A 13,236-nucleotide genomic window follows, 5' to 3' on the forward strand; every position below is an offset into this window, starting at 1 on the left:
TTTTTTGCTGCTTGGCAACAAACAGACATTAGGTCAGCTGCTGGAATGGAACGTGCATTATTTTGGCAATTTAGGAGCAACGATTCGCCAAACCTGTTTGTTTTCCCCCAGTGTAACAATATCTTCTGATTTGATTTTGTATTAACAAGTAACTAAGGTGCTTAGGGGAAATATAGTGGAGTAAAAGAGGAAAAGTTTCTGGAAATATAAATAACAAAGTAGGACCACGGATACGTGAAAATTCTACTAGTACTAGTACAGTAGTGAAGTATTTGTACTTTGTTACATCACAACACTGCCCTTTGTGTGTTGAATGGTCATTTCTGACAGCGCGGTTCACTGGCTGTGACGTCAGCACACCCACAGGACACAAAACACACACACACACACACACACACACACACACAGACTGGGTGCCGACTATTAATATTCCCCTTATGAACCTATACCCACAATCTGTATGTGTGTAGGGTGACCACCTGCTAATAGCCCAAGGGGACAAGTGGTATGTTTCTGAGGGACAATGTGGGACCCTGCCTGGCGAAGGCGTGCCCCCCTCCCCCCCCACGGGCAGGCTCACTATACTGGTTTACCCATTTCTAGCACCTTGCATGGTATATTAAACGCCCTATGCCCCTGAACATGTGTACTGCTGATGTAAGCTCATGAATAGACCAATGGTATTTTTTCTAAATAAAGATTAATATTTTTTGAAATCTCTACAATTAATATAATTGACAGATGCACTTCCACTTACGATTTACTTTAGCTATTTAATTTTATTTTTCATTACAATTTATTCACTTTAAATACATTATAATATAAATTATAGGACTAACAGGAATTGTAGTTGCTCAACACCACAGGAACAGTTTAAACTAAAGAGTCTTCCCAGTCTTCCTTGTACCCACTTCTCTTTCTAACTGATGGTGGGGGGGTCTCAGACGCTCAGACTCGGGCTCTTTCTCCAGTTTTTGAATTGGAAAGCGCGTTCCTGAAAGTCCCTTCCCAGTGTCTGGTATGCACTTGCCTCGCTGTCATCAACGAATCGAGGGATTTTAACTATTTGTCTGATTTAAAGACATATTCTGTACATTCTGGCTGATAGTGACGTTTAGAAGTCAGAGAGACTAATCCGTTCAGATCACAGATCATCTCCAGTCTGTTGTTAATTAAATCAGATCATCAGATCGCATGTAGAGCACTTTGAGAGCTACAATTAAACTAGAGACTGTTCCAGCTGTATTGGGTCTGATTTATTTTTATTAAATCGAATCGCACCACAGTGTTAAAGTCACTTCCTGTTCTGGAATCGGCTGGAAACTGCCTGACTTACCGCAGCTTTTAGTGTCCCCCCCCACCACCCCCCGGCTGCTGCGCCTGCTCTCGTCTACTTTACAGGCGCAGTTCATGTCCAACGAGCCTAATGTTCGTTTGGCTGCCTCGGGCTCCAGATATGAGCGACCAACTTTTTTTTTGAGCAAGCATTGATTATGCGTGACACGGTCTCAATTTGCGGGACGCGTGAATTGGGCTTCAAACGCTGTGCGCGCACGCGCTACGCGGGACGGTGGTCACCCTAATTGTGTCAAAACGCCGAGCGGCACTTCCCCAAATTAAAATTGCTGTCAGGAAGTGAGAGACTGGAGCGGGGGGGGGGGGGGGTATTGAGTGAGAGAGAGAAAGAGAGAGAGCTCGCTAGGAGAGAGGGGGAGCAAGAGGGGGGGAGGGAGAGGATATTGAGTGAGAGAGACAGAGAGAGAGAGAGATACGCTAGAGAGAGAGGGAGAGCAAGGGGGGGAGAGGATATTGAATGAGAGAGCGAGAAAGAGAGAGAGTGAGAGAGAGAGCAAGAGGAGGGAGGAGGGGGGACTGCAGAACATACAGGCTCTGGATGAATATCCATGGCAACAGCAGCAGCAGCAGGAGTAGTGGCGGCATAAACATTGCAAGCCGCGCATCCCTCCGCAACCAGCGGATTACTCAGTACAAGACTGGAGCCTCAGTCCTCTGCGGATAACTGCGCTTCATCACTGCTAAGGTGAGGCGCTTTTATTCTCCATGTGACACCCTCCTCCTGCTAGAGTTGGGCTGGTTGTTGTCTGCATAGTGTGTGTTGAACATGAGAGGAGCTGGTTGTTTAGCCTACAGCAGAGAACGCTGCTGTACTGTAGCTGCTGGTTGGTTAGAGCGCTGTCAGGCTCAGTGAGGATGGGCTTTTATGGGAAAAAGTCTGATGGGGGGATTAAGCTTAATACACAGCATATTCTACTTCTTTAGCATTTAGCATTTCCGGGTCTTTGTCTGAATATTCTCGCCTACTGTATGTGTGGTAGACTGGGCATGTGTCCTTGTGTAAACAGACATAACAACACTCCACCACTGAGAAGTTAAGAGAGCAGAAAGGACCAGTTCAATCAAATAGACTGAGCCTTTCAAAATAAAGGCATTAAGAAAAGGATCTGAATGAATGCAGTATTTGAATTTCCAATGGCAAACTGTGTGCCTGTGCAGTTCTCCATCTTCACGGCAAGCAAGGATGGTTACCAAAGCCGCTCCACGGCACGGTGTGTGCCGTTCATTGTCAGTCTTTCACAGATGCTGAAACGGTCCCACACACTGTCTGAATCGAACAAAGCCGAAGCTCCCACTTCAATGCAAAACAATGCATGGTGGTCACAGCGGGCGCCAAATGGAGAAGGGCAGCAGCAGCAGCAGAATGACAATGCAGGGTTAAATGAATCGCGGTTACTGAGGCCGCTCACGCGGTAATGTAGCACGACTTCATGGCCCTCATGTGACTGATGTAAACATTCAGAGCAGAAAACCACAAGACCATGTTGGAGTGCTAGAGTGTGTGTGAGGTGAAAGCTGAACTGAGTGGTAATGTCTGTCGTACTTTTTGACCAATTCTTCAAAGATCACACACACACAAACACACACACACACACCCGCACTTGGCTTAAACCAAAACAGTGAATCAGAGTTGTGGATACATGGGGAGTCTGTTTATGGACCTTGAGTGCAGATTGCACGCTCCAGCAGCTCTCCAAACACTACAAAAGACTGCTGACGTAGTGGATGTAGGATTGGTTTTTGCATAAAAGCTCTTTGATCATAAGAGAATCTCAGAGTGGAGATGCCGGTCACATCCTCTCCGACTCATTTAACATGATAACTCCACTTGGTCCATCTTTCGTATTGCCTTTGCGGGGATTTGGCTTTGTAATTTTGACAACAAAGAGCCTAACACAGACTCACGGAGGGTTTTAGGTAATGCTAGATTATTCCCTCACATGATTGCTGGCTCAGTGCTTTCATCTGAAGGGCACTCTGTCCCCACATATCCACTGTGCTGATTCAATTCCCGTAAAATAAGACATCGCGGAAAAGAAATACTGCTGCTTTGATTTGACTTATCTTAAAATCCTGGAAATACTTCATTACCTGGACAGAAATTCCCAGCGTTGCATTATTTCCGTTAATTTCTTGAGCTCCAAGGAGGTGCTGTAAGCCATTGGCCCTCTGTCATGTTTCCCTTCATTTTGGCGACAGTCCAGTTTCTGTTATTGTGTTCTGCAGAGAAAGAGTTAGAGGTTAATGAATGGAATAAATGCTGAGATTAATTTCCGGCCCTTTGAGCTGTGCACACATACAGCAGCTCCCAGTCGTGGCACACAATGACTCTCTGTGTTACAATGACACCAACGCCTACGTGGCCTGCAAAAATCTGCTCATTCCACATTCAGTCACTATGAACACGTTGCCTCTTCGTCCGCCCCAAATTGAGATGTCAGTCTGCAACAGCTTAAAGTGTAACTCAGATATTAGTTCAACCTCTACCCTATTTCCCCATGTTTTTGTGAGCAAGACCGCTGTAGTCGGCAGCTGCGAAACAAGCTGCGAGGTAACGTTAATGGGCAATTGCGCACCTTCAATTTACGTCCACTTAAAGTGCCTGTTTTGCAACTGACATGGTCATATTGTTATTCTAATTGTCTGACAACATTATGGAAAGGATCCCTACAGAGGTCGACCTTTTGGTTAAAGAGTAAGATCCTTATTGTTTTACATGAAACAGCCCCCAAACCGTTATTGCAAAACCCACCAGACTCCATTTAAAAAAACTGTAATTTTACATCGGAAAACACACTTCATTCAAAGTTGACAGAAACAAAATAAATGTATCAAAAGTCAGCTTTGTTCATCTTTCCTCCGTTCCAACAAGTTGCACCACTGTGGATAGGTTAAAATAAACCCTTAATTAAGGTTTATTTAACAGAAGGTGGCTCTATACACGCTAAAAGTACTGTTTATTTCAATGGAGTCTGGTGGATTGGGCAATAGTGATTTTGGGGCTGTTTCTGGTTAAACAAAAATGATCTTACTCTTTAAAAAAAGGTCTCTCTGTAGGGATCCGTTCAATAATGTTGTCAGACACTTAGAATATTTATTTGAGCACGTCAGTGGCAAAAACAGCACTTTTAGGAGACCGAGACTGACGGTGTCGCTAAGACACAAAAACCAGGTAAAATAGGGTCCAGGTTAAAATATACCTAAATTACCCTTTAAAGGCAGCCTGGAGTCTTATTTTGTTTGTGGATGAATGACTGCAAACTCTAGCCCTCCATAAAAGCCAGTGTGTGTGTGTGGCCTGTATTACATAACATGCAGAGACCAGATGGCTGTTTTGTAGTGATTAGCGTTTAATGATGTAAAAATGAGTAGAAAATAGGAAAAATAGTTCATGAAGAGGCACATCAAAGTGGATATCTGATTGGGAAAAAAGCATCGTGCATATATGTGAGCACATTATGCATTTTAACTGGGATTTGTCGACACAAGCTAGTTACAGCTTTTAGGAAATAAATAAAGGCTTAAAGTTGATTTAAAATCCTCTTAAATGAATTCAATACTTTGGTGTCCCCTGTACAGGTGGTATTGTTAACTGGGGTTTAATACTACATGTCCCAGAATGTTTGAGGCAGCAAACAGTCGTTGAGAAGCTAGTTTGCTTTAAGAACATAGAAAAGCAACTTATTTCTCTGTTAACAGTCAAACAAATTAACGTTGTAGGTAAGTGAAGAGAAGCAATTTGAATCCAGGGAGGGAATGGCAGACTCCTCCACTAATAATGAAAACTACTTTATATTAGAAATCGATACAGCACAGTATTGCAATTTTTTCCGTAGAAATCCTGTATCGACACGGACGTCAAATATCGATCTTGATTATTATCTGTGAGACGGACAAACCAGAGACATTTCTATTGAAGACAAAACACAAGTTTGGCTTTGGGGACATAATTTGAAGTTGGAAAAAGGTAATGAAACATCACATGTGTAAAATCATAAAAAATATCATATCTCGACTTAATTATTGTGATAATATCGTATCGAGGGGCCTCTGTTGGTTCCATCCCGTACTTTATATAAAGGTATTACAAAATGTAAACACACTGAAAGGTGTGAAAAATCTGGCATACATAGTATCAAAAATAGGTTTTTATTGAATGAAAATCACAATAACTGTTTATTTCTATGTTCTGCTGATTTATGTAAATGAGGCATTTAGTTCAAGGGAATTCTTTTAAAAAACCAACAGCTTATTATAAATTCAACACAACTTTTTATACACTATCTCCATTTGCCAGTTCATTGATTAAATAGGTATCGCCAGGAGATTTCCTTGAAAATGATTAGGACATTATCATGAAATAACAGACACATAATGTAAAGTGTTATCACTCTATAACACAAGGGCATGAATGTAAAAGGCCTGTAAAATCCTGGGGGGGGGAATACTGGATGCTGATCCTGACATGGTCTATAAATAGGCCTGCTGGTATCAGCCCAAAAAAGGTTTCTATCTGTAAGATGCTACATGGATAAGGCTGCCAATATTCTATGTCTTTCTTTTCCTGCCATCCAATCTAAAAAAGACCAAAACCAAAAAGGAATATATCATTCAACAAGTATTGTCAGAGTAGCCCTAAGCCTTTATAAAATGCCAAGACGTTTGGGATTTGTTAAAAACAAATGTACATCTTTAAAAGGCATGGATTAGCTAAGGGCTGAGTGCCACAGGGAGGCCTCACACAGAGAAGAACAGACACATTGTTAGTAGTTTAAGTCTTTTCATTGGATTGGTTCACAATGTGAAAATCGGATTAACTCCACATTGCCCATTAAAGATACGCTGCAGTTGATAAGGCTGTTCTCATATACCATTTGTACATGTAGCTATAAAAAGAAACAAACTGTAATTCATATGTATTTCATATATTTCTTGCTGTATGCAACACAGTGACCGCTGCTGTACTAAACACAAGCCCAGGAAACGCATGTTTGTGTCCCGGGAGTACTAGTTAAGGGGGCCGGTGTTTTAATACCAACCACAATCTTTTCTCTAATCTTAACTAGTCGTTTTGGTGCCTTGCTGCGTTCTGGTCAACTGCAGCTAAACTCAACGGCAACTGCTCCTGAAAGTGGCCTGTACCGGGTGGCCTGTACCGGGCTCACACTCACCTTTTCTCAGCTAAATTGAAACATAAAGACTAAATTTTATTGTCATGTAGGATAGTATAGAAATTGGTGAGCATTGTTTTTTTGTCCGATATCACAGAAACCTGTTTGAGTTAGAGTTGGGCAATATATTCATATTATATCGAGATCGTGATATGACACTAGATATCGTCTCAGATCTTGGATATTGTAATCATAAGTGTTGTCTTTTCCTGGTTTTAAAGGTCCTATGACATGGTGCTCTTTGGATGCTTTTATATAGAACTTAGTGGTCCCCTAATACTGTATCTGAAGTCTTTTATATAGACCTTAGTGGTCCCCTAATACTGTATCTGAAGTCTCTTTTATATAGCCTTAGGGGTCCTAATACTGTTACTGAAGTCTTTTTATATAGCCAGTGGGTCCCTAATATGTATCTGAAGTTCTTTTTATAGACCTAGGGGTCCCTAATACTGTATCTGAAGTCTTTTTATATAGACCTTAGTGGTTCCTTAACTGTATCTGAAGTCTCTTTTATATAGACCTTAAAGGTCCCCTAATACTGTATCGAAGTCTCTTTTATATAGACCTTAGTGGTCCCTAATACAGTATCTGAAGTCTCTTTTGAAGTCTTGGTGCCGAATTCCAGCCACTAGAGCCAGTCCCACAATGAGCTTTCCTTAGTATGTGCCATTTCTAAGTCTGTAGCTTTTGAGGAGGTGGGGGGGGGGGGGCAAGGTGGAGGCTGAGGGTGTGGCCTTTACCAACTACCGCTTTGCTCGTTTGAGAGCCAAGATGTCTCTCTCTCATGGGCGGGCCAAATTCTTTGGGCGGGCAAAGCACAGAAAGGAGAGATAACCTTGCTCCTTATGACCTCATAAGGCCTCGATCGGCCCATCTGAGCTTTCATTTTCTCAAAGGCAGAGCAGGATACCCAGGGCTCGGTTTACACCTATCACCATTTCTAGCCACTGGGGGACCATAGGCAGGCTGGGGGAACTCATATTAATGTTAATAGTGAAATGTTCATGCCATGGGACCTTTAAAGGTTGCATCACAGCAAAGTGATGTCATATTCTGAACTTACCAGACTGTTGTAACTGTTCTATTATTAGCCGTTACCAACTTAGTCATTATATCCACATTACTTATGATTATTCATAAAAAATCTCATTGTGTCAATATTTTGTGAAAGCACCAATAGTCAACACTACAATATCAACAATTTTGGTCCTAAATATTGTGAAATTTGATTTTCTCCATATCGCCCAGCCCTACATTGAGTCAATAAGTTGTATCATCATCATCATCATCAATAGAAACAGTGTATGCTACGTAAATGTACGACAGCTGTATGCCTTTATGACTCGCTGATTTGATGAACTTATTCATCCGTGTATAGTCTTCATGCTCCAGGCATATACTGTAGATTGTTTTAGTGGGAAATAAAGCATATTAAGTGCTAAGTCCCTGGAGCTGAGCTTCTATTTAGTACACTGTGTTCATTTGACTCCCTACTGCCTAGCGAGCACATTAACGGAGCAGTGAGCAGCTCCTGTTTTGAACCTCTGAGACAGCAGATAACAGATAACTAGGATGTTGGCTCACAACTCAGTGAATTAGGGAAGCAGTGAAGCATTTTGGGCGAGCGTAATCAACGCTAAAATCATCACAAGCTGTAAAAACTCCAGTGTCTTGCAGTCTCATGGCATCATGATGTGGTCACCCTGACACGCACGAAGCTTACGGAGCTGTTGCGAGTTTTGTCAACGGGGCACGACACGCCGAGTCATGGAAGAGGCAAAAACAGCCATTTATTGTCTCATTGGGCCGTTTGTAGCAGTGTAGGGTACTACATCAGAGAAGGTTACGATGTGTCCCAGCACTGCTTCAATGCTTGCTTTCTTACTGGTTTTACATGGACATTGTCACCTTTTAATTGTCCTCTACACGGCTGGCTTTGTGATGCAGATGTTCAGGTTTCACTGAAGATTTACTGGCCCTTCTTTCTCTACACTTGACAAGATACGGACAGAATCTTATTAGCATAAGTGAGGTGGAGGAGGATGTTTTACTGCCAACTGAGACACCTTTGATGCACCATATTTGCACAGATTGCATTCTGGTGTTGGTAAGGAAGGGACTAGAAATGGTCCTATACCATTTTTTACTTCCCGAAACCGATTCTGATTCCTGAACTTGCGTATAGGCCGATACCGAGTTCTGATCCGATACCAGTGGGTCATATATTTCAATATGTTTTAACAGCTGTCTACTACTATCCCTGTATGGATGTGATATGATTTCTATCCTTGTCTGTCTGGCTCAGGTTAAACTCTTTGTGAACAAACACAAACACTAAATGCCACAAACTTTCTTTTAATATCCAGTTTGACAGTCAGTTATAACGGAAAAAAACACATAAATGAACTACTTTAATGTAGATTTTATTTAGGGCTTTATTACGGGGTATGGGATCGGTGCATAAACTCCAGTACTTCCTGATCAGCGTTTTAGGCAGTATTGGAGGCCATACCGAGACGGGTACTGGTATTGGAACATCTCTAGAAGGGACACTGGAATACATTTCTCGACCAACTATTGGAGCTCATGTTAGCGTAACCCTTGTGTTGTCCTCGGGTCAAATTTGATCCATTTCCAAGTTTTTTTTATCTCAAAAATATGGGGGGTTGAAAATGTCAACAAGGCGACAAAACATTGGGGGAAAAAGCGTAAATCTTTTGGGAAAAAGTGATAAAAACTACAAAAAAAACACTAGAAGTAAGTGTCAAAAAATTTGGGAAAAACGACTAAAATGTCAAAAAAGTCATCAAAAAGGGACAAAAACATTGGAAAAAAAAAAAAAAAAAAAAAAAAAAAAAAAAAAGCAACAAAAACATTGAGATAGGGACAACAAAAGTGTTTTTTTTTCATGTTGAGGGAAAGACAACACAAGGGTTAGTTAATAAGCTAGCAAACAGGAAGATTGGTGGTACTCAGTGGATATCTGTATGCTGGAGTTGATTGTAATTACTGAAGCTTTTGAATTTCAGTCGCAGCAAATTAACGTCTCGCTATCCCCCAGTGTGTGACCTCGGGTGAAATAAAACCAGTCTGTCTACATCAATCTTAACTCCTTAAGGAAAGTGGACTGAAGCTGTGTTGTTGTTTTTCAGGCAGTTAATACTTGGTGCACACGAGAAGATTTTCAAACAGATTTTCAAAAAATGTGGGAGACCACAGATATAACGACAGACAAGACTGCTAATATTTCAATCATAGCGCACACACCAGACAACTTAGTCAAGATCAGGACCACGCGCGCTTATCCTAAATTATTCCAGAGTTGGGATCTCACAGAAAGTCGAAGGATCTTGTGTGTCTTCAGAAATAAAACCAACAACATGGAGGTGGACTGTCGTCGTCAGATGGTTGCATTTGTGTTGTGCTATGTCTCACAAGCTTGTCTTCCTCTTCTTCTGTCCAACTGGCTCGGGAGACAACATTAAAGATAATATGTGTGTCCAATCAAGGGAAACTCAATCAATACAATACTTTAAAAAAAATAATATTTTCTCATAGCGCTTACCGGCGAATTACCAAGGGAGAGAGAGGGTGGAGGAAACAAGGGTGGCTAACATCGCTAATGGCAACAGTGCAAACAGAGAATTAGTTAGCTTCATGGTTAGCACAACCACTAGGGGCAACATGGAGAGCCGTGCTCATTGGCTGGAGTTACCCGCCCCTAACGGTGTGTGATAAGGTGGTTAATGTAGCCAGCTGGTCACTACTGCTAATTGAGCCCCTACAGACTGATTCCATGTCGGGGTTTTAATCCGCTATGATGACGGGCTTGCTCTACATTATCATCCTTTATGAATTAACTTTTTAAAAGTTCTTTTAAGGGTTCTGTAAGTTCTATATGTGGGCAGCCATGTTTCTGTTCTACACAAGTAAGCAACATTCAGTTGGTGATTCTTACCCGATCAGCTGGTTCTCGTTGACTATTTTTTTCTGTTTTTGCACAATAATCTATCGCTGTTTTTTCACAGGATTTCAAGTCAGAAATCGAGGAGACTCCGATATAGTCGGTAACTTTGGGCCAGTTGTTAAAAACATTTAATCTAGATCAAAATGATCCGGATTTGGAAATCCCACTTTTTGCTATTCAGGATCAGGTAAACCATCTTACTTCTATGCCGGTCTTTCAAAGCAGTATTGGACTGAACCTGATCCCGATGCAGTTTTCAAGATCACCAAATCCGGATTACCACTGCTCTACATTGGACAACATATCACAACGTGGACTCCCAGCTATGTAAAGGACAGGCAGTTCATTTTGAGACAAAACACCAAAATAACATAAACATCCACTTCCATTCATAATTTCCTTTATGACCCCTCATCTGAGCCGTAACAAATAGAAAACAAATATATATTGACAAATATTTTGAAAACGTCTATAAAAAAAGGCTAAAAGTCCAATAGTTAACAAAATAGAGACTGTTCAGCGTTCTTCTTCATCTGAGGAAGAGAGACCAGTTAGTACCAATTATTTTTGATAGGCTCATCTCTGATGATTGTTTCTTTGAAATTAATATACGGTGATGAATGACAGAAAAATACAATATATTATTTTTGTTTGTTATTTTTTACTTTACTATACTGAAGAGCTTAATTGGTAGCCTATGTCTACTTTATCACCGTTACAGTGTCAACAAGTCAAGTGCAAAATATAAATAACAAATGTATTATTTAACCAATTCTTCCTGGAATCCACCTTGACATCCTACCCCTTGTTGGGATCAGGATAATCCTGATTCTTTTTGGATCAAAGTTATCCAAATCATACTGACAAGTTATAAACAACACAAACTGGAGGTTTGATCCAGATTAAAACCAGGACTGGATTCCGTGATCTAACTGATTTCAGATTCCTTCTCTCCCTTTTGAACAACCCAAGATTTGATCCGATCCAATAACCAAAATCCAATCAGCTTACCTTTCGAACAACTGGCCCATTAAGATTCTATCTGTCAGGTAATCCGTTCAGGCCAGTCTCAAATCATGGACAGCCCCGCGATTGTCTGGAGGGGCGAACCCGACCCAGAATGTAGCCGAATGTCGGAGGACTGGTCGCGATGCACAAGTGAAGAAGCACTTGGGTATGCACCTTGCTTTCTAGTTATGACTCTCCATGTCCTTCTTTACAACACGTACAGCAACACTACCCACCATCAGCACACATGCAAGGATCAAGTTCCATTTGAGACAACGTTAACACTGTCAGGGTTTTATCTCCTTTTGATTGGTTGCAGCTCAATATTTACTGTGTCAGCTTCCACTGCACTTTGTGTTGATGCTGCAGAGTATATCTAAGTCCGCATCTACGTTTAGTGGTTAGAGGATTTAAAGTCAAATTAACTGGTTGGTGTTTGGACGGGACACTATTGGAAAACACTGCCCACATGGGTGTGGAATGAGCTTCAGCTAGCCTGGGATCCGTCGATCACAGGTTCTTTAAGGTCCATCCATTTTCAGTGGTCTGATGCATTGAGGCACATTGAGTATCTGCTTAATGAGCTCAGTTAAGGACCATGTTTAGGCCTGTATTTATGTCTTTGTCCCTACACATAATAGTCATTTTTAAGGGTGGGACAAAACATTGATACAGCAATATATCATTGTCCTTCGTGCGATACGAGAATCAATACGCTGGTGCCAAATATGAATATTTTAATTCAAAACATAAGGCGCTCTTAAGAGATTTCCCTGCTACGAGCGTCGCTACTTCATGGCTCCTCGACACATGAAAGGAAACTTTAACATAAGTTAAGTAGCCGAAAAGGAAGAGGTTTTCAACGGGACAGAGGACAGCAGACTGGACCCTCTCTAGTTCTGTAACTTTAATTTACAGACTGGAAGAACTAAGGCTTCAAAATTCTGCTTTTTTTCAAACAGTTTGGACTTGCAGTGGATAAAGAGAGAAAAACCTGCATTTAACCTTTTCACAGGAATTTAGATGATATTGAAATGCATCATTACAGGATTGTATATTGATTATTGCTAAACTGCTGAATCACGATATTATTGGTACTGTGAGCCATGTATCGTATCTTATCGTGAGGTATCTTCTGACTCCCGCCCCTAGTCATTTTAGAAAATCTTCCACTGTTTGGTTAGCTGTTATGTGTTTAGACATCTCCTTTAACAGGATAATTGGCATCAGTGCTGTTTGATTACAAAAGAGTTTTTTTGGGGCAGACGGACTTGTGGTTGACACATCATTCTTTGGCTTGTGTAATTGGGAATCTACAACGCAAGTTTGTGTGCAACATCAAACATACATTTATTTCCCAAATTTCAATTCTTGGGTTAAACAAGATAAGGAGACCTTCGTTTCCTCAGACTTTCGTATTTGTCTAGGTACAAGAGTCTCTGAAACAGCATTTAAAAAATCATGGCACACTGAATCTTTAACACACACAAAACCTTTTTCTCTCTCTCTTTTTCTCCGGGATATATAAGGCCTTTGAATTAAAACATTAAAAACTTAATTACAGCATTTAATTAATCACCAGCAGCTATTTCATATTAAAGGTCCCATGGCATGAAAAATAAATAAAATAAAAATAAATAATAATAATAATAATGTATACTTTATTAGTCCCACAAGGGGAAATTCCAATTTACACTCTTGTTATTACACACATTACACACAGGTCTGAATAAC

At 40.9% G+C, this 13,236-nt stretch overlaps 1 protein-coding gene across 1 annotated transcript in view; it reads left to right on the top strand.

Moving 5' to 3' along the window:
* The first annotated feature begins 1,825 nt into the window (after nt 1-1,825).
* fam135b (family with sequence similarity 135 member B) overlaps nt 1,826-13,236 on the top strand; it is a 68,289-nt gene continuing 56,878 nt past the window's right edge. The window contains exon 1 of the mRNA XM_032534842.1: nt 1,826-2,041. The gene's annotated coding sequence lies outside the window, so the exon portion shown is untranslated. The remainder of the gene's footprint in view (nt 2,042-13,236) is intronic.

Source organism: Etheostoma spectabile, chromosome 14 (assembly GCF_008692095.1).
Source record: "Etheostoma spectabile isolate EspeVRDwgs_2016 chromosome 14, UIUC_Espe_1.0, whole genome shotgun sequence".
Taxonomy (NCBI): domain Eukaryota; kingdom Metazoa; phylum Chordata; class Actinopteri; order Perciformes; family Percidae; genus Etheostoma; species Etheostoma spectabile.